The sequence below is a fragment of the Ambystoma mexicanum genome, chromosome 12 (assembly GCF_040938575.1).
Source record: "Ambystoma mexicanum isolate Mex_15411 chromosome 12, UKY_AmexF1_1, whole genome shotgun sequence".
Taxonomy (NCBI): Eukaryota; Metazoa; Chordata; class Amphibia; order Caudata; family Ambystomatidae; genus Ambystoma; species Ambystoma mexicanum.
In genome coordinates this window covers 480,786,465-480,810,797 of record NC_090936.1, presented here as the reverse complement: position 1 = coordinate 480,810,797, position 24,333 = coordinate 480,786,465, and positions in this window count along the sequence as shown.

Here is a 24,333-nt window from a genome sequence, read left to right as displayed (position 1 = left end):
CCCACGGCAGAGCGGGTACAAAGAAAGTGTCCAACAAAAGAAGCAATCAGTGACTAGGATGTGTGGCCGGGACACCAGTAAGCACGAAAACTCATATGTTCCATATAGGGGGCCCAAATTGTTTTATATTCTTGGCAGACTGCAGCTGCCATAGGTTTGTTGCATTATTTGAGTCAAGTGGGAAAATACCCACTTTATATTTTGAATTGACTGAGTGGCAATGGTTCTAAAGGCAGTATGTTCAACACAGATGTATTTTTAGACAAAGTCCATTATTACCGGGAGGTTGTTTGGGAAAGTAAAAAATGATGAAGATGGAGTGATTTTTTTTTGGTTCATGTAAATGTTCCTATTTGAAATATAATGCGGTTGGTTTATATGCAATATACAAATAATCCCCTTTTTGGGGTGGTTGAAATCTACTTGTGTTTTTATTATTATTTGCACCAGAGTCTCTGCTTTTCTGTTGGTTTAATATTTCTTTAAATTTCAAGTGGGGCTGAAGAAATTTAAGTTTATATTTACATCAAGTATTTTGAGGTTTTTCCAACTGTTATTGGTGCAGGATGTTGCCTTTCTTTTTTGCTGCATTTTGCCAAGGGTCACACGAATGAAAGTGGCACCTATAGAAAGAATTCAGGTAAGGCGGTGTAGCCATCTCCTGCATATCACACAGGTTCCTTTAAAAAAAGGGTTACATCACATGTTTTCCTGTGTGCTGTATCTCTGCATTAGTGCTTAATAGTACCTAGTACTTCGCGGGTTAATCTTTCATTTTCTATGCACTTATGCATGTCTATAGAGCACGGTATGCAGCATGTTAAGTGAGAAAATGCTTACACGTAGGCAGACCTTTGGAATGGCTATGTGTTAGAACCAATACCAGGACGCGTTGCTCCCTGTAGAAGAGGCCTTGTGTCCAAGCTGTGGGGTGTCTGTCATCTTCGTGGCAGATGAGAGCAGCTTCTCTCGACTTCAGGGTGCGTTTTCCCCTTAGCTATTTCAGTCCAACTTAAATTATAAAGATGTGTCTGATTCAAGTGCGCATTCACATGATTTCTGGAAAATTTCAATGTGGCTGTTGACCCCCTGGACTGGTGGCCACCCTGATTCCTTCCAAAATATAGCGATATGGGTGGAAACTGAAAGGGACAAGAGAAGAAACAAGTGAGGAGAAAAGAACAGCAAGGCCACAGAAAATAGAAAGGCGGCGAGAAAGGAGGGAGAACGACTGGGGGGAAGGTTAAAAAGAGTTTAAACAAGCATTGACAGTGCCAACTGTTTGGCCTGTTGTGTAGGCATGGGAAAGGCAGTTGCCAGGCACTGTTGTTGTGGTATTAACTGGCCATTGATGGTAGCAGGTGAAGAATAGAGTGAGGGCCTGGGCATTTAATAGCAGTGCCTGGCAAATGCCTAAAACTTATACACAAGCCAAAACTGTTTGTTTATTTATTGAGCATTTGTAAGCCACTTTATACAACAGAATTGTGTTTCAAAGCGCCACAAGGCTAAATGGAAAGGGTACAGGGGAAAGAATAACAATGGCAAAACAGTGATATACAGTCAAGGTCCTACTAGGACTTGTGGCATTCGGCCGTGCAAGTGCATTGGGGAGAAGGGTAGTGGATTGTGATGGAAGGTTTTAAACAGGATTTCAGTGAAGGGCATGCATAGTGCTTATAAATCAAGTGGCTCGAGGCAAACCTGGTTAAGACATTTGTATTACATCAGTAGTAAGTTTATAGCTCATATTAAGTCATTAACTCTCAGAAGACTGCTTTGAAAAAACACTGGCAGGCACGTTGAGTGCAGAGTTTGACGGTAAGGATTAATTAAAGCGAGCTCAAAGAGTTCCTCTGGGGAGGTGTTTTGGGCAGGGTGGGGCAGGAACTGGGCGGGAATGGCCATAAGGATTAGAATGGGCATTAGCAGTCAATGGGTGGTAAATAACTGAACATCAACTGTAAGTTGTGTGTCCCTCCTCATATGCTATGTCTCCATATCTGTACTGAAATGCAATAGTTTTGGCTTACAAGTGGCGAAAAGACAAACTAGAAAGGGGAATAGAAGTACATACCAGGCAGATGACATTAAGAGTCAGCAGGAGGGAGAGAGGGTAGAGTCTAAAAGGCGAAAGAGAAAATATCAAACTAAAACAGAGAAGTTTAAAAGAGGGAGGTTAAGAAGTGAAAGTGTAAGAGGCACAGAGTGAGAGGGTAAGTGGCACAGAGTGAGGCTGATAAACAGGGAGTGACAGAAAAGCAGAGGGTGGGAAATGCTGTCATCAGGAGGGAGAAAATAGAACAAAGCACTAAAAGGGGAGAAATAGGTTGGTTGAGAATGAACACGGTGCAGGAGGTGAGAAAAAAGCAGCAGAGTATTTAGCAGAGGCTGAAAGGTAGAAACAAGAGATGGGGTCAGAGATGGAGAGTTAAGAGGCAGAAAGTGATGGAGGAAAATCGGATTACAGTGCTAGGTAGGGGGGAGAAATGCAGGCAGCTAGAAGTGAGGAGGGCATCTGCGGGCAGAGGGAGGAAGAAGAGGTAGAGAGGAAGGACACAAGCAGAGAAGAGATGTGGAAGGGCATGACAGTGGACTGAAAGCTGGACTGGGATCAGTGGCAGGCGGCAGAGGGGCTGGAAGGGGCAACGGGAGGAAGGAGAGCTAGAGAGGAAGGACACAAGCAGAGAATAGATATGGAAGGGCATGGCAGTGGACAGAAAGCCAGATAGGGATCCGTGACTGGTGGAAGAGGGGTTTTTGTTTTCTTCAACATCGTCCCCTCGAACAAGAGCGACAGAAAGAGGGATAGAGATGAACGGGGGTCAGTGAGGGAGGAGGAAGGGGGCAGAGGTGAAGTGCGAGAGAACATGGCATAGAGGGGAATGATCAGGAGCAGGGCAGAGAGAGAGAGAGGCTGACGCGGACAAGAGGGGGAAGGAAAGGAAAGAATAACCGAGGGAGGAAAGAAGGAGAGACGAGCAGTGACCGGCGGATATGGGAAGGCAGCAACGAGTTAGAGAAAAAGAGAGAAGAGGAGACACAAAAGGGAAAGGACTTGAGGAACAGGTGGGAGTAAGAAAGAAAGACGGACGGCGGGTGAGAAGGAACGATCGAACAAATTACGCTGAGAGGCAGGGGGAAAGTGGGTACAGAGGCAGAGTGGCAAAGATAACTCGAGAAAAAAAAAGGCCAGATAAGGAGAGGCGGACACGGAAGGAGGACAGGGAGGGCCGGTGTTGGGTATGGGTGCGAGACAAGGAACAGGGGGCAGAGGGGGACAGAAGAGGGGGACAGAGAAAGAATGAGTGAAGGTGTGACGGGGTAGGGCAGCGAGGGGAAAGCCGAAAGAGGAGACAAGAGGGAAGAAGGACGGAGCTGCAGGAAAGAGTGAGCAAGCAGGGAGTATAGACCCAGAGAGGCAGGGAGATAAGCAAGCGGTCGTAAAGACCTAGAGATGGGCCAGCGATGTGTAAAGGCCGCGTGCAGAGAGGGGGAGGGTAGACACATGAAGGTGTAAAGGGATAGGAGGGCCAGATAAAGACAAGCGCCTGGAAAAGTATGGGACCTAGGAGGCCAGGCTGCATCAGAGGCTGCGAAAGATTCGTTTTCACTTTCCCGTGGTTTCATTGCTTGCAATAACGTGTGTTCAGAAATACACTGCAAAATCGGTTTGCATCGAATTCTGTAGAGTGTCAGGCCGAGTTCATGTTCATCCTCGCGTCGGCAGCTGTGAGCGCGGAGGAAGCGAGTGGCGCAGACCGGCACTCCATCGGCCCGGCACAGGCCAGCAGGCATTGCCCAGAGGTGCCCTCGGCTGCAGGGGGCTGCCACCACACACTCAAGTGCCTTTGCTCCGCTGGTAATCCCGGAAAATGCTGAGACGTCATACCTCGAACCTGCCCTGTGGGTGCCCCTAAAGTTGTTTAGCGGGGTGGCCTGCCTCTACGGCCAAAACAAGCATTGTCGGTGACCCCAACACGTGCGAGCTCTTCCTCGGGCTTACCCTGGCCCTTGCATTCAGTCTGAGTGACAGAAGAGGTGTATGTGGCAGGACATCTGTAACGGCATCTTGCCCACTTTGTAATACGATTTCCAACAAGAGCACGCTGCCACTACCAGAGTGCACATCAAAATCCATGTATATTTTAATGTCAACGCGTGTTTCGCTCTGAGAAATGCGCTTCTTCAGCAGTATATTGTGGGCCTTCATCAGGATTATGTTTTGAAGCCCAATTGAAAAACATGGCAAACCGTGCTGTGAAACTGAGATAAGCAGCACATACAATATGATGCAGGATAATTCAGCGCCTGAGCTTGACACGGGCATTGAGATGCATTATGGGAAACACATCAAAGATTGACCAGATGTCAGACCAAGGCAATATGCTGGTTAGATCATTTTCTGTTGATGTATAACGACTTAAAAGTGCATCCCGCAGATCACTTCGCGCAGATATCTTTCTATTGGAAATAACTATAAACCCTAGGCTCACTGTTCAGATTGGCCGTATTTTACACACACACACACACACACACACACACACACACGCACACTTACACACACACACACTTATACAGACACACACTAGAATCGCAACTTTCCCAACCATTAAGGTTTTGTCGCTGTAACAATTATACTGCACTAAGAGCTAGGTCCCAAAATATTACACTTTCTGTGGGGCACCTGTACAGAATTGTGAGGAGAGCAGCCCCGATAATACTTGGCACAGGTTCTGTGGGCGGACCCTGAAAATGTGTGTGCTGGGCAAACTCCATTCCCCGGGACACCCGTACTGTGGGTGACTGGTAAATATGTGAGGCCCGGGCATCTTGCACAACTTGCACCTGTTCTATTGGTTACCCTTGAGGTGGTGTAAGGTGGACAACATTCACAGTACCAAGCGCCTGCATGACGGCTGCTCCCGAAGATGTGGCTCGTGGGCACCGTACACAAACGTGGCATCAGCACCCTTTCTTTAAATCTGAGTAGATGAAGGAAGGACAGCTTCCACAACACCTGCTACTGGTGCCGTGGATTAATGGTGAATAGCGGTGATATTGGCATCTCAACATCTGCCACCAAATCTGTGGGCGCCCATGGAATAGGTGTAAAATGAGCAGCTTCGACTCTGGCACATGCACTGACAGCTATCACTAAAATGGAGTAAGCTGGAAAGCTTCCACGATTCCTGGCATCTGCACTGTGATCAATGGTGAAGGCACATGGGCTAGGCTTCAGCTTCAACACCTGGCACTGGTTGTAGTGAAGAGTTGAAGAGTTGTGAGCTGGACTTTTCCCACAAAATCTGGTCAATGGTTAATGATTGATGACTTTAGATGTTTGAGCTGAGTTGTTCCCAGAATATTTGGCACATCTGTTCTCTGGATGGCCCCTAAAGAAGTGTGATCTGTAGAGCCTGCACAACACCTGCCCTCTGAAATGTTGCTAGCATGCAAATATGGCTGACAAAGGCAGCTTCCAACACACCTGACATTTGTGTTGTGGGTGGCTTTGCAGGGGTGTAAACTCAGCAATTGACCGGCCATCTGGCACCTCTACCTCGTGCGACCCCTGAGGAGATGTAAGCTAATCAGTTTCCATGACACCTGTAATCTGCACTGTATGTTACCTAGGGAAGAAGTCTGTGATTGCCATCGAACATAACACTATGAGTGAGTTGGAAAAGGTGTGAGCTGATAATCTTTGACAACACCTGGCACATGAACCGGGAGTAGCCCCAATAGTGGTGTGAGATTGTACGCTTCCACTATTCCTGACAAGAGTATTTAAAGTGTCCACCAAAGACGAGAGGACCGGAAATTCTATCATAACACGTGGAACCATTATTGATGGTGATTACTAAAGAGGACTCAGTTTGTCATTTTTCACCACATCTAGGTCATGTGCTATGCCAGGCCGGTCACGAGCTGGGGAGCTGGTAAGTGTCTACTGAACCTGGCAGTTGTAATGTAGTTGAAGAGACCACTGGCCCTTGTTCTGTGGGTGAATGCTTATGGTCTGAGAATGTGGTTGCACACCTGTGTTGTGGGTGAACACTGAGGCGCTGTTGTCATAAGAACTGGGACCTGTGATTTTGGGGACTAATGAAGAGATATGAGCTGGGTATCTGCCAACTCACCTGGCAACTGCAATGTCAGGAGCTCAGAAGATGTGTGAGGTGTGAGCTTGGCATATTTCACAAAACCTGTCTCTGAATGGCACTGTGGGTGACTCCTAAGGAGAGATGGGCCTGGCGTACTGTGAAGTACTTGGCAACCCTGTTATGGGTAACCCTCAAATAGTTGTGACCTTTGGAGCTTCCACAAGAGCGGGCACCTCAAGCATTGGTAATGCCTTATTACAGATATTTCATGGTGGTATTTTTGTGATCAACAAAACCAAAATGATCCCTATTGAAATCACCAGAATCACTAAACCTCTCTCCATCCAGGTCACCCAAACGAATACGTCTGTTTCTGTCAAGCCTAAGTCACTCATAGTAATATTATTTTTATTTAAATTCATCCTAACTGTGTGTATATTTGTATGTTTTAGTAAATATTCAATGTCAGGGTCAATGGAAAACTTATTTTTCAGAAAAAAATCAATGTTCTCTACTTCCGCCTCCCATAAATCACCATCTGCATGAAAAAGAATCAACGCACCAAATTACACCACTGTATCTTAAGGGACAGATATATAGAAAATGGAATGCTGCAACTGTTTGACAGTAAAAGAACCATGATTAAGATGGGTGATTGTATAGTTTGTCACCGAAGTACACACCAACCACATATGTTTAATTAATCTAGCTTGGGTCAAGTCTTCATTCTTTGAGTTACTTATTGACACTTCACATGCTTCTGAGACCCCATGGCCTGTCCTAGACCCGCAAATAGCACCCGCTGCATGAGGCATGAGTGGCTTCCCTGGACATACATAATTCTGCCCCTTGAACTTCACAAAAGTATCTCATTTTTGGATCAGGTACAAGACAGGTTCCCACACTTGAAATGCCACCATTTCATGAGTCACCATTTTTATATATTTATCTTCTTGCCAAAAACCTACATTATATACTAATTTAGTTTAATAACTACATTCTGGAGTAACACATGGAATGCATAACAGAAACCCCAATTGCATGCTCTCTACATCAATGTACAATGGGATCACGCTCCCATTTCAAATGCAATCTTTTCCTGAATTATTTCCATCTCTCTTCATGTAATTCAAGCCATCATCTGACGAATGATGTCAGATGACAAAAAGTACAGGTGGAATATGGCCTTCAATAATTTGAGAGACTGTGTTTTGAATTTCAAGTATAAACTTTGTCAGAATATTTTCTCATGGATGAACCACGTTCAAAATGTGATTCAGCAGTTTATCATGTTTTACAACCTTATTGGTGCTATCTTCGAATATTGTGGCCTGCTCATTGAGGGTGAACATTTCTTGATTCATATAATGAATCACTTCGCTCTGTTCACCATTAAGTCCACCTAAGGTTAGTTGTAACACTCTCAGGTTGTGGCCCAATTCATGTTATTTGAGTTTACAGATACAGCGTTAGCTGTTGATATTGTCATGCCCACCACAGCGCCAACTATGGTCATTACAATTGTTGCAACCAAAAGACTGGCCACTCTTTTTCCCCTTTTTCTCTTGACACTAGATGAACTCAAACACGTTTTCGCTAATTGCAGCAACACCTCTTTAACTGATTTTTGAGCTTCCTCTCTATGGGATCGCACCCATTCCTCCACTTGCACTCATTTTATTTCCACCCCATCAAGAAACTTTTCAATCATTAAATCCGGGTTCAGGCTAGAATAAATGTTCTAATACAAAAGTCTTCTATTCTGTATTATAAAACCTGGTGCTTCTTCCACTGCAATTCCTGAAACTGGTCCTGGTTCTATCAGAACTGGTCCTTCTACTAAAGTGATGTACAGATTGCTCATCGTAGCTATCAGCACCAAAAAGGACCAGAGAAGGTGCCGTTTCCTTCCACCATATGTAGGATTCAGCCACTTCATCTTTCCTTTGCAAGTGCGGCCTGCTTCAGGGTTACCACCTTCTCCCCCTTTTCGGTCCAGGGTTTGTTGGTCTCACAGTCTCTGGTTCTTCCAGGGGCATCCTCCAGATATCTGGTGCACTCCAACTCCTGGAGAGCTGGCAGGAGAATTAGTTAATTTCTACAGCAAAGAGAAAAAGACAATTTAAGAATCAAGTGCATCAATTCATTCATTTATCCCTTTTCATTTGACTATCTGAAATAAATACTTATGCACCAGAATACAGTACAGTGAGGACACCTATTTAGGACCATCTGAAAACAACATGGATTAAGTACAAAAATATAACACAGCACTTTTCCATGCATACAATTCCAACATTACCAATCTCAACACAGCATCTAATGAAACTATGATAACTAATCAAACTCACTGTGTGATACTACATTTCACATTTCTCCTCTTTTATATTAATTTTCTTATAGTTTGAAATGTTTCACTTATTTCAATACCCCTTTCTCTTAGTTTTAGCGCTCTGAAACACTTGTGTATGAGCGCGATAGAAAAGAAATATCACTATCAATTGTTATGAATAGTTATGAACATTTTTACTTCTTGAACACCTTTTGCTCATATTTCCAGGTATGTACTCACCTGTTTCATCCCTCCTTTCCTCACATATCATTATAAAGATACACTGAGTTACTTACCTGATGTATCTTTCCTTTGGACTCATTTACACTCCAAGTTGATATTTTTCAAAATATTTGCTTGGTGAGTCTATTTGATATGAAAGTTATTTATTTCCAGAACATAACTACATTTCTCACTCCCTGGTTTCTCCAATTAGTTTGAGCCTTTTTACTTCATGGTTTGGGTGGAAGGGCTTAATCTGGTTAACATGGACAAATTGTTCCACTGTTAACTCTCCCTACTTTTTGGTGATTCTATAGACTACAGGTGAAACCTTATCTACTATCTCAAATTGGCAACACCATGATGCAAGGAATTTGGAGTTTTATGTTTACTTTTTCCAAAAATGTAACTTGTATACCTGGTTGCCTATCTCATATTTTCTCACAGATGTTTTCCTATCATAGTATGATTTTGTACTGTCAGCAGCTTTTTCCAAATTTCTCTGCGCAAATGCTTTTTAGGTTCTACATATTCATGAATTGTGGATGCATTTACAAGGACCTGTTCATTTGTCCTGTAAAGTAGGCGTTGTGGAAAAACCATGTTCCTACCTGTCAAAATCTTGTTGGGGCTGACATTTGTCGATCTAGATGGTGTGCCATTAACACCAAAGGAAATTGCAGATCCCAGGTAGATCCTGTTCAGCTAAAACATTGTTATCATGTCAACTTTTGATTTATTACACCATTCTACACCCCCTGAAGAGGAAGGCTGGTATTAAATGTGCAACTTCCTTTTCACGCCCAAGATTTGCAACATTTTTGGCATTACTGCACTAGTGAAATTACTTACACGGTCAGATTCTTTTCTCTGAGGTGACCCAAATCTTGAAAAGATATGATTAACTAACAAAGTGGCCATGGGCACTGCAGTCTGGGGCTGGAATACATTCCACCCATTTGGACATTAAACAAATAAACATCAACATATAACAGTTTCCCCTTGCTGACCTTTGCATGGGCCCTACAAAATTGACTTGCATATCGGAGCATGGGAGTGTCAAACCGCATTTCATTAATGGTGCTCTGTGAGCCAGGGAAGCAGATTGAAATTGCGCACACACTAAGCATCCCCTGGGGTAGAGTTCTACATCCTTTAACACGTGTGGCCAATAGGCATAATCTTCTAAGAATTTGAAAGTTTTCTGGAAACCTCTGTGGTCTGCAGTTATGGCATCACGGACATGATGTACCATCAATCCCCAAAATGACAAATGCTCTACCCATTCGATTTGGCCTGCCACTGATTCCCTAATCATCAGCCCATCTTGTGAACTAATTCATTTTTTGTTTTTAACAACACCTTCAGCTCCTCTTTCACTTTTCAGGCCTCTGCAGTTAAAGGATCTTGCTCTGCATCTAGCAAGTGGTTGATTTGCAGTGGGTTATCGCATCCACCTGGATTTCACCCAGCAGGTGTTCAATGGGAAATATCTCACCCATCACAGCCCACATTTTGTCTAACTGATCGGCCTTATCATTTCCCTCTTATCTTCCCCCGGTATTTCTTTAATGACCATGTATTTTCCTCCAATGGATGATCAGGTCAGTTTCTGAAACAAGTTTGTCTATGGCTACAATCATTTTGCCATGTTTCAGTGGTTTCTTATTATATGCCAGCATTCCTTTCAATTTACAACAAGGTAAATACTCCACAAAACTATTTTGTGTGTAATCAGAATCAGTGACTAAAACTATTTCTTTAAGTTTATTTTCTACTGCTGTAGATATCACCTCATAAATGGCGGCCAATTCTGCAACTTGACTGCTTTTGGGGCCTAGCCTCATGCTTACTCTCGGAATGCTATCGCCTTTAATCCACCAATTTCCTATTTTTGCCACCAGTTCTTTTTCAGAATCACCTTCCACCTGATATGCACATCTATCTACATACATGGTTGTGAGATCCTTACGTGTTTCTTCATTGAAAGCTTAGAGTGGGGATTGCTCAAATTCACCTAAATTTGTTTCTAATTCTGCGTCTTCAGGTACGCAAACAGCTGCACAGTCATGTAAATCTGCTAACCCTGAGCAACTGGGCTCTTTTTGTCCTGTCCATATCTCACTTCCACTGGAACTCCCTGAAGTGCTAATGTCAATGAAGTGATTCTTGACCAGGCCAAATTCCCTGATCTCATCCTTTTACTTTGCAACAATTGAAGGGGCTTGTGATTCATTTCAACCATCACTTGCTTCCCTTGAATTGTGGGATGGAAATGTTGTAATGCCCAGACAGTGGTCAGAAGTGCTTTTTCCCATTCACTAAATTTGGTCTCTACCTGTGACAATGCCTTACTGGCATATGCAATGGTTGTGTTATGTACATCATGTTTTTGGTGTAACACTGCTGACATACATTGGTCTGTGAATCCTATTTCTACAAAGAAATCCTGACATTTTATTAGATATGCCAAACATGGCACTTTCATTAGAAACCCTTTTAGTGTGGCCACTGCCTTACTTTTCTTTTTTTCCGTATCCCATCTCCCGGGTACACCCTGTTCAGTAACCTCGTCAAAGGTTGTGTAATTTCTGCATAATTTTCAATACATTTTCTGTTGTGACTTGCCATTCCCAATAGACTTTTTAAACTTTTCAAATTAGTAGGATCTTTTTGTTTCTGAATTGCTTCCACCATTTTCATTTTTGGGTTTGACCCATGTCCTGTCACTCCATAGTTTAGCAAGTTTACTCCTTTTCTACACCATTGTGCTTTCTGTAGAGACCCCTTTGCCCCAACCTTCTGTAGCTGGCTGGCAACATGTCTAATTTCATTGAAATGGCTTTTCAAATCTTAATTTTTGATTAGCTCATCATCCACATAAACTATTGGTCCTTTTTCAGCTGCATCTGAGAGAGCCTTGCTCAGGAATATACTTAACTCATTCTCACTATTGACACCCACCAAAAAGGGGTCCAGGACCATGCATATTGTGATTTGTCAAATGAAAATGCAAATACATTGTGTATGTCTTCAGCTAGTGGCACACACCAGTATCCAGCTGTAAGATCCAAGGTGGTAAATTCCTTTGACCCATGAACATGTGCAAGGCCGTGATCAATACATGGAAGTGGCCATTGTGAAACAGGTACTATCTTGTTCAATTTTCTTAAGTTTGCAAACAAATTCCATTGGCAATTGGGTTTTAGTACATCTAATATGGGAGTATTTGATGTACTATGAATAGGCCTAATGTGATGCCGGCAGATTCTACATTTTTATTATTTCAGCCAGTGACTCCAGACATGCCAGGGGCAACCTATATTGTCACACACATACTGTCTCCCTGCCATGTGCTTCTGGTAGTGTGGCAATATGCAAATCGGTCAGCCCACAGTCATAGGCATCTTTGGCACAAACCTGTCTGAACTCCATAAATATTTTCCTCAATTGGTCTTCTTCTTCATTTGTGCAAGCATCTGCACTTTGAATCTGCTCCTCTACAAGTTTAGAAAACTCTGGGAAATCCTCCAGAAGAGGGACTTCTGTGCTTGCCTCTGACCATGTGGCAGTGTCTCTTTGGAATGTAGCTACCCTCAAATATTTTGGAATATTGACCTCCATTTCAATATGCGGCTTTTCTCTTTGAGATTCATTTATTCAAATGGCACACACTTCGCCTGATGACAGAATATAATTTCACTTGGCCAATAAGGGTACACAGACTGAACTTTAAAGATGCCCTTTGGCTTAGAATCCAATGATTCTGGTAATTCACCCTGTGCAGTCACATAGCTTTCAGGAATCGTCCTGATCACTGGGTTACTGAAATCAGCAGTGTAGTACGATCCCTGTACTGACACTCCTAACAATGTATTTTCTTCCAAATTAATGTTTTGGAACCCTTTATTTTCCAACAGGATTTGAATGGGTCCATCCCCAATCTCTACCAATGGTGTACATTCACATTCTAATCCTTGCTGTTATATGGATTCATTTAGGCACACATCTGAACACAAATCTGAACGGATAGATGGTCATCCATCAGTTCTGTGTAATTACAATTTATGATATAATCTTTATTTTGTATCTGTATTCTCTTGTAACTCGTGCCTCACCAGCTTTCATTTTCCTTGATGCTCCAGCAATGTAACCTCAGCTGGATTTCATCTTCTGTATGTAACAAGCTTCGCAAACCTCTTGATGCCTCTGCACCCTGCTACCCTCGGGTTAGGTGCGCACTATAAATAAATAAATACTAAATACTAAATGCATCTGGAGCTTTCATCTGTTGTCCCTTCCTGTATTTTAATGCTATTGTAAATTGCCTGGTAAATGCGGGAAGGGTAACATCCCTTTTCACTAGAATTTCAATTTAAAATAGCATCATTTGGGCACAACGGTAAGCTTGTCTTTTGTTTTCAAATTCAGGTGCAGCTCCACCCAATCTGGATCAGACCTTTTAATTTAGAAAGTCTAACATCAAACACATTCTATGCATGATGAGTTTTCCCAAATAGAATTTGTTATGCATTCCGATCACAATCCACACATTGTGATGTATGCTTTTAGAGCCAATTCTAATCTTTAGCATTAATCTTCCTATAATGTTGTCCCAATTCATGGTCATCTAGGCCAAAGATGTGTTGATTTAATATTTAAAAATGTGGGACCGCCTCTCTGTCAAGTATTTGCCTGAGTACCTTTTCATTAATGAAACTCCTTTCCTGCTCAAGCGCCAAAGTGGCTTCAATCATTTCAGAATGCCCATTCACATGGATAGGTATCTATGGCTGTCCTTCTCGCTCGTGTATCTCTGTAATTGTTGAAATGCATTTTTCCTGATCTGACTCTGGAGTAACATTTGCTTTGTATTTTTCTTCATTTAGATAAAAATGCAATGTTATTTTCATTCATTTCTGTTTGCCAGTTTTTCTTAGGGTCTAAATAAATCTCCAAAGATTGCTTCTCTTTTTCTCCTCGCATTTCATCCTGACTCATGAGAAAGACAGTGACGCTCGGTGCGCGGCCATTCTGAAGATATACTTCCACTGCACTTTGTGATTTAGCAATGGTGTGGCATGCTCTTACACTGTTGCTTTGGGTCATTATTTTCTTAGGTTTCAATGTGCTTTTGGCAAAAGACCACAATACCCCATCTACCCCATTGATGAGGGACGACAGTATGCTCAGGCAATTCTTCCCTATGATAATGGGTGTGACCAATACTTCCTGTCTCACCCTATGCTTCCCTATCTTTATGTCAACCTCATTGCCACCTTCGATAGGTGTTTCCTGCCCATTGAAGTTGTGCACAGGGCCTTCACTTTGCCTTACCTTTACATAGTCTTGTGAGGATCCCCACTTATTGATACTTTGCATCAATTCCTTTGACATTATTTTTGCTTGGGCAATCATAGCAAACGTGTTACATTTCTCCTCAACTTTGATGGGGGCATAATATATATCCTCAATTCTTCCAGTACGCATAGAAAGTGTGAATTGTTACAGATCTCAGGATTTACCTTTCTCAGATCAGCCTGACTTTTTGCTAGGCAAAGGGGCATATGAAATGACACTTTACCCTCCTTTTTGCCAATTTCATTTTGAATTTCTTTGTCTATTTTTCTGGGCTCAGAACCCATTTGAAGTGTAGCCACTGACAGCCGCTCTGATTTGGGACAACCAGTGTTCACACCCCAATTTCTCATTGCTCTTTCCCCACTGTCTGGGTCTTCTCTACTTACCTCCACTCTGTAACCTATTGGGTATATATTTTCACAAGTGTCATTTGTCAGCATATCAGTTTCTAGTTTGTGACACTTACCTGCATTTTGTATGGCATCTGTCATTTTTGTCTCTTGGAATATCTGTGGTTCAAAATACTCCTCAGGTGATCGATCTGCACCTGCCTCTTGGGGAATTATTTCTGTGGGGGTATCAATAGTATTTTTATTATCAGGTAAGGGTAAACTATCTGTTGATCCTGACTCTGTGTTTTGTGTTTTATTGCCACATTGCATATTTTTGATTAAATCTACCTCTCTGTTCTTTGGGTTTTTCTTGTTCATTTTCCTCTTTTTGTTCATCATTTCCACACACATGAATGGTCTGGTTCAACTCGAAGTTTTTTTTGTGTGTGTTATAATTGCCTGTCTCACTATTATTTGTTCTTTTTCTTGGTTTTAAATCGGCAAACAATTTGGTGTTTTTATTCAAAGTGATTCATGGGCATCTGTGTTCTCGTCATGGCTAGATGACTAACTGGTCACTTGTCGCTACGTACAAGATTACTCCTATGACCCTCTGCACCTTCATTTGGTTGTTGCTTTTGAACTGCACCTAGTTTCCCTTTTTGCTTAGACCACATTTTAACTTGGGCCTCTAAGCATTGAAACTTGACTGTGTTTCTGAATTCCTCTCTTTGTGGTCTGGGTCGGTAATGATTGTATTCACCCTGATTAAGCCTGTTTTGGTACCTTTCAGGAGATTGATTTCTGTTTGCGTTTCCCCTGAATTCTCGTGACACAGTAGTTGGAGAACGTGGGGTGACCATCCTCTGACCATGGTCAACCTGTGGAGGGTACTGACTATATTGGGGGGCTACATAATTCATATGTTGCCTTTCATTTGGTGGGAACTGATCCCTATGCTGATTTCCGTTTTCAATTAATCTATCCACATACCTTGGTCTTTCTTGGGGGCCATACACTATTGTGTTTGGGCCAGATCTACTATGGGCTCCTAATGTCTGGTATGGGCCATTGTACATCTGATTTTGATTGTTATTTAGGCCTGGCATATCATGGCGAACCCCCTCTCTGGTAGAATAACCAATGTAACAAGGTCTAATGTAAGAATTTCTGTCTCTGGGATCAATAGATAGGAAGATAGGAGCCTGGGGTGGTGTTTTCTGTGGAGCCACGTCCCTTTGATTAAGTGTCATGTCATTTTTTGCCTGAGTTTGGGCTGATTCTAGCAACATCTTAACAGACTTTACCTCCAAAATCTCTGGTCTGGATTCCTTAGACTTTGATTTGGAGCCCAAAGAAATACACAATTTTAAATTCTACTGAGTTAGTGTTAAAGGTGACATCAAAATGTGAGAATGCCCTTTTTAAATTTTGAAAGAACCGGCGATAGATTCATTTTGCTGTGCAGCCATGCTATAAGTAGCTTTCTTGGCATTCTGTATAGACCGATAGGGCGAGATGTGTGTCTAATTTCTTTTGCAAAGACTGACCATAACAACATTTCCTCTTCATTCAGACCACGGATAACACTAGCAGAAGCCGTATCTAGAGTGAGGTGAAAATACCATCCATATTGTTCCCTAGGAATCTCAAGGGTCTCGAATATATCATGCACCACATCCAAATGATCTTCTATGCAACAATCCCCTCCTTTTTTGAATGGTCTAATCAAGTTCTTGATAGATTTCATAATTTTTAAAGGACCACAAAGTGCAATCTGGTATGTGCCGTTTTGTCCCTCATTCCTGTTCTCTTGTGGGTGAGAATGTGTGTGAGCAGTTGAAGGGGATTCAGACCCCAACATTGGATCATACTGAGGCATGGCCATTTGAACAGCTGCTGGTAAATTTCCCTGGTTAGGACAGTGACCAAATTCAGCTTCAGGGAATCTGGTGCGCTGCTGTTTTTCTTGAGGCTTTAGATCAAATATTTGCTGTTTCAATTCTCTGCACTGCGCATGAAGCTGCTGTGGTTCATGGCACAAATTAGAATTATCATAGTTGACAATATTGATTTTCTCTTGCAATTCCTTAATCGGTGTCTGACACCAGTCAACTGTTTTTGCTTTTTCTTCAGTCTCCTCCAGTAATTTAAATTTGTCCTGCTCCATGGTGCAGAATTCCTTATTTCTTTCACTATTATCTTTTCTCAGGGTTTGAATTTCTGAAATTGCGACCTCTTGTCCTGACTTACATCATCTAATACTGTTTTTAAATGGATTAATTAATGCTCACTTTCAGCAAATTGTTCATCTCTCTGAGCCAGCCGAGCAGTAAACCTGTTACATTTGACCTTCCATTTGAAGTGACCGTTTTCATTCCGCATCTAAATCATCTTTCAACTTGCGTATGACCTACAGTCTTTCCTTTGCAGCTTTATGGATCTGTATAGCAGAAACCAAAGTTTTGTGCACAGTCTAATAATGTAATCCTTTTCTTCCTTGCGCTCCGATGCTCGGAACAGTCTAAGGATGCACGTTTGCACAATACTTCCTTCATCAAAAATAGCTTCAAATGCCTCTTTTTCTACTTCAGTGCTAATCCTATTTTTCCATTTTATCAGATTTTCAGATGACCAGGTTGCGTAAGCAAAGAGTTTCGCCTCGAGGTAATATGATAATTCAGAAAATTCAGCCTGAATCTGAGACATGGTGGTACTATTGACAATAACGCTATAACAAAAGTCAAATTTATACACATCACTGCCTCACAGCTCTAACACACAGAATGAGTACACAATATGGTTATGCTTTATGATACAAGGCCACACCCAGTAATTACTTTACCGCTTCCTGACCAACAAACTCAATCGTTGGTATTGGCTGAAGTTACAGCAGCAGGACAGCTTTAGCAATACCTTGACTATGTAGTGTGGGTTACCCCAGAAGAGGTGTAGCCTGGGCAGCTTCCAAGACACATGGGGCCTCATTACAACCCAGGCGTTAAGGGGTTAATGGCGCCGTAAAAGGTGTCGGCGCCGTTAAACCCTTAACGCCTGATTACGAGGTCCCTTTGTAGGTGGCACTTTAACGCCTGCTTTTAGCAGGCGTTAAAAAACCAACCCTCAAAGGGACCTAGTAGCTAATTACGGCACCGTAATTTACGGTGCCGTAATTAGCGCCTTCTCCAGTCCCATTGAGCCCTATGGGGCAAAAATGGGAATGGGGAAGGGCCATTGCGGCATGGGGAATTATTGCCCCGCCAACCTTGGAATGGGACGGTATTTCCCCATTCCACCATGGCGGACTCGTTACAACACCGGCACCAACCATGGTGCTAATAGCGCCATGGTTTAGTGCCGGGGTTGTAATGAGGGCCATGGTACCTGTACTGCCGATGAATAGCAAATAGCTGTGAGCTGCGCATCTGCCACAATCCTGAAACTTGTATTGTCGATGACCCACAAGGAGATACAAGCTGGACCACTTCTTCAACAGCTGGCACCTCCACTGTGGGTCACGATTGTGGAATTGTTACCTGGGTAGTGCCAATACACTCAAAGTGGGATCCACCCAGTAAAGCCTGGTGCTCCTCGTTGCTCCATAAAAGGAGCTCAGTTCATTTGTTCTCAAGGAAAAAAGCTTTTGTTTGTAATTATGTTTGCTTCAATTCTTCAATTAAATTATTCCTAGTTTGCTTGCTTCAATGATCAGATGTTCAAAATATACTCATTCCAAAGTATGCTGTAAAAGATTTGTGTTTTAATCACACAATTATCCCAAGAGAATCAACAGATCCTCAGTTAACAGTACAAGCTCTTTGGCCAATGCATTTCGGTGCAAAGCACCTTCGTCGGGGCTGCGTTATTTAAAAAAACAGTAGTTCAAACAAACGTTTCAATCATGTAATAAATTGTAAGTATTTACATACCCCCATTTGAGCGTGTCACAAATGATGCATATTTGTATGTCGATGAACAGGTCAGGAAAAAACAGAAAAAGACAGAGTACCCTAATTAGAATACTCGAACCCATATTTGCATTGTGTATCATACCTTTTACAAACTACCGTAACCCGTGTCATGTTTCATAATTACCTTAGCTATGACTGGAGAGAGTATGTGTCTTGTGTTTCTTCAATTTCAAGTAAATGGGGTAGATATCTCTGCGGGAGAAACAGTATGCAATCAGTGTGTTGAGCTTCATGGTGTAGCTGTGTGTGTTTCAATACCCGTGCAGGTAAAGCCCTTACCTCTAGGCCGTATTCGTTGAACAGTTCTGCTCATGCGGCGGGCTGCAAATGCAACCGCACACCCGAGCTTCGTGTTTAAACGTTGCCATGACGACCGAGGCGGCGCCACATGTCCAGGATTGGATAGTGCAGGTGCACCTCCGGTCCCACCCTCCCAAGGGATTGGAGGGGCGGGCGTGGTCAACGTCATGACAGCGCTCTGTCTGGAAGTAGACACTACATACCGGGACAGTGCGCCATGTAGTTATGTGTAACTGTAAATATGGCAGTTTGGATATCCTTAAATAAATGTGTGAGTCAGAAACCCGACTCCTGCCATGGTTCAAAATCGCATGCAATAGGGTCTGGTGTGTGTTAAAAAGGGATCAGAAGTCGACCTGAACGTTAAAGAAATGTAGATTGGGCCGCCCATCCTTAAAAGGCCCCTACATCATGTCAACATGGTTCTCTACATAGGTGCTGGTGCCTCGTCTGTGTAGCGTCAACACCCATATCTCGAGACAGAAAGGGGCATGACAACCTCACGGTGTGGTTACAAAAAGTTAAACCATGTTCGCAGTCAGAGTGCACGCTCAATCTCCCCTCATGTTGATTGTATATTTCTGCATCCATTGACCAGAGACATCATTTCTTAATCTTCTAACCTTCCCTCAATTTTCTTTCTTTGTAACACATATCTGCAAAAACCATCAACTTTGTCAGCAGATTCCAACAGTGGACTTTGAAGCATTAACATTAACATTTAGATGAAGACATTTAGAGAAAAACACAAACAACTGCACGTCATTCTTAAAGAAAGCAGGTGAAGTTTAACTCTTCATTTAATCCCCTTGGTGTCAGAGTTCCCAATTTGTCAATCCAAAAAGACTTGCGCTGGTCCAGTCTCTGTTGTATATTCATGTGCGGATCCACTTTCTTTACCACTTCCACTATCTGAAAGCTGATCTGCGATAAATTATGTTTTTTCAAATCCCAGTGTCTTGCCACTGCCGAATTTTTGTTATAGTTGCGAATGCAGGAGCGATGCTCGTTCCATCTTACTTTTGCGGTACGTGTGGATTGTCCCACGTAGTATAGTCCGCAAAGACATCTTATGGAGTAAATCACATTGCTGGAATTGCATGTTCCAAAACATCTGAGCTTTATTTTTTCTCCTGTGTGCGGATGGTGTACTATATTGCCTTTAAGTATATATCCACAGTTCGTGCAACTCAAACATGGGAGTGTTCCGGTTTTGGTGGTGTCCTTTGGGGAGATACTCCCCCTAGTTCGTACCAATTTGTCTTTAAGATTTTGGCTCCTTTTGTATGCAAAGGTTGGCAGTTCCTTGAAAAGTGATTCTACCCTCTTGTCCAGGGCCAAGATGTTCCAATTCTTCTTAATGATGTCTTTGATGCGTTTACTCTGTTTAGAGTATTTCGAAACAAACACCAATGGCGGTGTCTCCTTTGTTGTGGATTTCGTTTTCAACAGATCTTCTCTTGTCTTTTTTGTCAATCTTCCTTCTGCCTGCTCTATTTCAGAACTTGTGTAACCACGAGTGAGAAATGTATCTCCCATCTTGCTGATAGCCTCTTCATAATCTGCAGGATCACTTACAATCCTTTTTACTCTCAGCATCTGACTATATGGTAGATTCTTCATCAAGCTTGGTTGGTGAAAGCTTAATTTGTGAAGAATGTTATTCCTATCTGTGGGTTTTTGATAGATGTTTGTCCTGAAACCCGTGCTTTCTTTGGTGATCTTTACATCCAGAAAATGAATTGTCTCTATGGAGATTTCTGATGTAAAGTGTCTCTATACATCCATACCACACGACCAGGGAAGAGCAGCAGTAGAATGGCTACTATTACATGAAGACAACATGGAAGTCCTCCATTGCATTGCAATACAAAAGGCATAACTGCAGAATCTTCACACAGTGGCACCTTACTCCCCAACGTCTGGCCAAAATGTATGTGGGTGTCACCCCCTATTGTTGGAGGGGGTGCACGCAGGTGTGCACATACTGGCACCAGTGGTGGGGTTGCCCCTGCATACAATTGTACTGGAAAGACATTTTGGGGTGGATCCACCAGATCAAGGACATCCACAGAGACTTAACGCCCCTCCTGGTCCTCTTTGGGGTCGAACAAATCGAGGAGAGATACCTGCTCCTCCCACACATGCCTAGAAACTTGCTACTGGCAGCTCGCATTTGCATCACGATAAAGTGGAAGGCCAACCTCCCCCCCACCAAAATAGATTGGCTGTGCAAAGCAAAAGAAATGTATGAAATGGAGAGCTTAAAGGCATTGCTAATAGAATCGCACACGCATATTGATGCACAGTGGCACACTTTCTTGGAATTTTTCAGAGAAGCACAAACTGAGTCAGGCTAGCTCACCTCCCCATTCAGTGCCACAAAACATGGTTCATGGCCAGTTAGACCATCGCAACCCGAGCTCCCACTCACGCCAGCCTGGAGGCGGCCAGTCGCTATTATCCACTAAGCTCATTGTCATTACATCCTGCTCTTCTCCTACACACTCAGGTGACCTTTTGCACGGCTCACACGTTCCTGGTTGACATTGTAAGTTTTCATCTCTCACAGGACAACAAATAACCCAAGCGGCTAGGACCCCGGAGGGGAGGTGGGTTTGTATGAGGGGGGCACGTGTTTCCACTGTTTCTCTTTACTGTCCCTGACTTTGCTCTCTCCGCTCTATTTTTTTCCTTCCTGTCGAACGGGGGGGAGGGCGTTCTATCTGGAAAATGTTAAAACTTAACCAGGTTGATCTGGTGTTTCAATTTTTGTTCGCATTATGATACAATGTAATGCTCCTATTATGTTCCTGTATATCACAATAAATAAATATGAAAACAAATGTCCAATCCTCAGATAAATAACTTTGATGGTTAGCAAGTAGATTGTTAACTCTCCGGACCCCTGTGGGATTCCAGAAAAGTTCTCTCACACACCTATAGCGTGGGTCCCCTTCGTTCAGATTAATATTGAACCAGCTTTCCAGCATGACATGACAACTATACGGTGTAAAGGTAACTTTAACATGTTAGCACAGCTTGAAGAAAATACATTCATCTCCAAACACATAATCTACTGTGGAGTTTATGTGCCCATTTGTCCATGTCGGCACAGCATTTGTAGGGGGACTGACACAGGCATTCAAGAGTACAAAACCAAATCCTTCCAAGCACAATAACCATCCCCTCTCATTCCCCCTTTTATTCTTTATCCATTGTCCTTTTTGGCCAATCTCTTCCCAATTTTCTGGGTTTGAACAGTCTGAGTTCAAATCACCCACCAACGTAGCATGACTTCCTGGGAAGCAGATATTCCATTCAAAGATGCAATCAGAGATACATTTAAGAATATCATCAATAGTTCCCACCCCCTCATGCCAATAAACATTAACCACTAACAAAGGCTCCTCTTTCAACAACCTGATATGCGTGCCAATACACCCCAGCATACATCAAATGATCAAAACAATTGCACTGGCAGATTTAATTAGTGTCAACAATCCAACAGATAGACGACCAATGGGGTCTTCTTTGGCAGACTGCGAAGAGACCACATCACCATTGAACAATGGAGAGATGGTTGTCCAAGTTTCTTGTAAGGCTATGATCAAAAAGGTTTGAAGGTTCCGACCCAGCTCAGGAGTAGAAATCAGTTGCCCATGCCCACTGTTATTCCACAATAACACATTAATCTGAGCAATCAAATGGTTATCATTTACTTGATTATGCCCCTTTATGATGCATCGCTTAGTAGATTCAGAGAGTTCCATTTTTTGTTTCAGATATTGTATTTCAGCACTTGGTGTCTGCTCTCCCACCTCCCCCACTCATCAGTGCCCTGGTTCCACTCTCTTTTAAAATGTGAAACATCATCACCATATACTCTAATACTATCTCTTTATCTCAAAATGTAATCAAAAATAAATCGAGAGTTAAATAAGGCTATTGAGCACTGCATCCTTAATTGGTCAATAAAGTCCACCGTATTTTATATCTTAAGATGAAACTTGGGATTTCTGATAATGGATGTAAAATCGTAGTTCATCTCAATATAACTGTTTTATTTTCCCGTAAAAACACTTTCAAAAACAATTGTTTAAGCAAAGTCCTCAGGACGGATTAAAGAGCAAACACACTTACTGCTAATTTGTTTACATTTTGGGAGATTTGACAAACTAGTAGTACCCTGGCCCCTTCTACCCATTCGGGCTGCCATGCCACGTGGTTGTCTCTCCAGAGGAGTTCTATCTGTGCCATCCACTACTGCGTCTGTCCCCGGTGATGAATTTGGTCCCCGCCGGGAGTCTGAAATTGGATGACTTTGAAATGTATGTGCGGTTGGTTTTTCACACTCATCACTGCCCGTCTTTGCAACAACTAGGTGCAAAGACTCTGACCGGTACAGTACCGAGATACTTAGACAATTACCAGTATCTGACTTTGATACATCCAGGGTCTTGCCTACAAGTGGTAATCAGGCACAAACCAGCCTCTGTATACCCAATGGTAATTGCTTTCTCAAGACCCTTGTAATGGTGCCTGCCGATGTAGACCATATCCCACTCTCACCTCCAGCAAGGTTGCCAATCAACCCTCTACTTTGGTTTGGTAAAGTACTCCTATCTTCTGGACAGTCACCAGGAGCTGTAATCTCTAAGGCACACCAAATCCTTTCTCTTTTACCATCAGCATTTCCCACTCCTCCCTGCCCAATTGATACAAAGGTATTTTTAGACCTACCATGCTTAATGACCTCATTCAATTGGTGGGGTTCAATCGATTTTATAGTAGTTTCTATGTGGGCTACCTTGGCTGACACAGAGGGGTTTGATGTTTTTTACTCTTTTAGACAAAACCGCTCTGACAGTAAGTTGGTTTAAAAAGGAGCGCATAAAGCGCTTTGTTGAATGGCTATTAGCCTTATCAGCACGAATTTTCTTTGATTTCTGCTAATTACCCATAGACTTTTTCACATGATTTTTCATTGTATTTTATGTATAGGTCAATATAGTAGGTAGGAGTGACTAATTATCATTCAAATGAAATACCTCAGGGTCAGATTCCCTAGAGATCTTGTCAACTGGTGGCCAAGATTTAACAAACACCACTTCATCCTCTGAGTTCGTAGGGGACGTTAGTACTAGCGACGTTTACAACGAGGAGCTAATAATCTCCCCAATTGATGGCACAGCACAAACAGATTTAGTAGATCTAAGTGCAGAACTAGTATCACTCGATAGCTTCATAACCAGTGACACTCTATCAACACAATACCCTCTTTTTTAGTACACTGACTCTTAGCACCCCTCGTTCAATTACTACTTGTTTGTAGTGAGAATCATTCACCGTCACATTCACCTTAATATCTTCAAACTTTGTCACAAGTGCTTCAAGCATCACTGAATTAGCCTTAATGTCAGTCTTCATGCCCTTGTACAGAGAAACCAAGATGCAACAAAATCTTTATCCGCTCACCAATTCTATCAGTGTTCCTCTCAGCTGGATCCCAGCCGCCACTCCAGCCGAACTGCAAAACTGCGACCACACATGTTGCACACTGCGCACTCTGTGCAGTGTTGGAGTTCTTAGCTAGTTTGATTCTGCCTACAAAAAGAAGTCACTGAAAGCAGACATCGAAACAGGTAGAGTTTCTCCTGCAAAACTGCAAACACACAACTTGCATACGTGTTTTGTATTTTATTTTT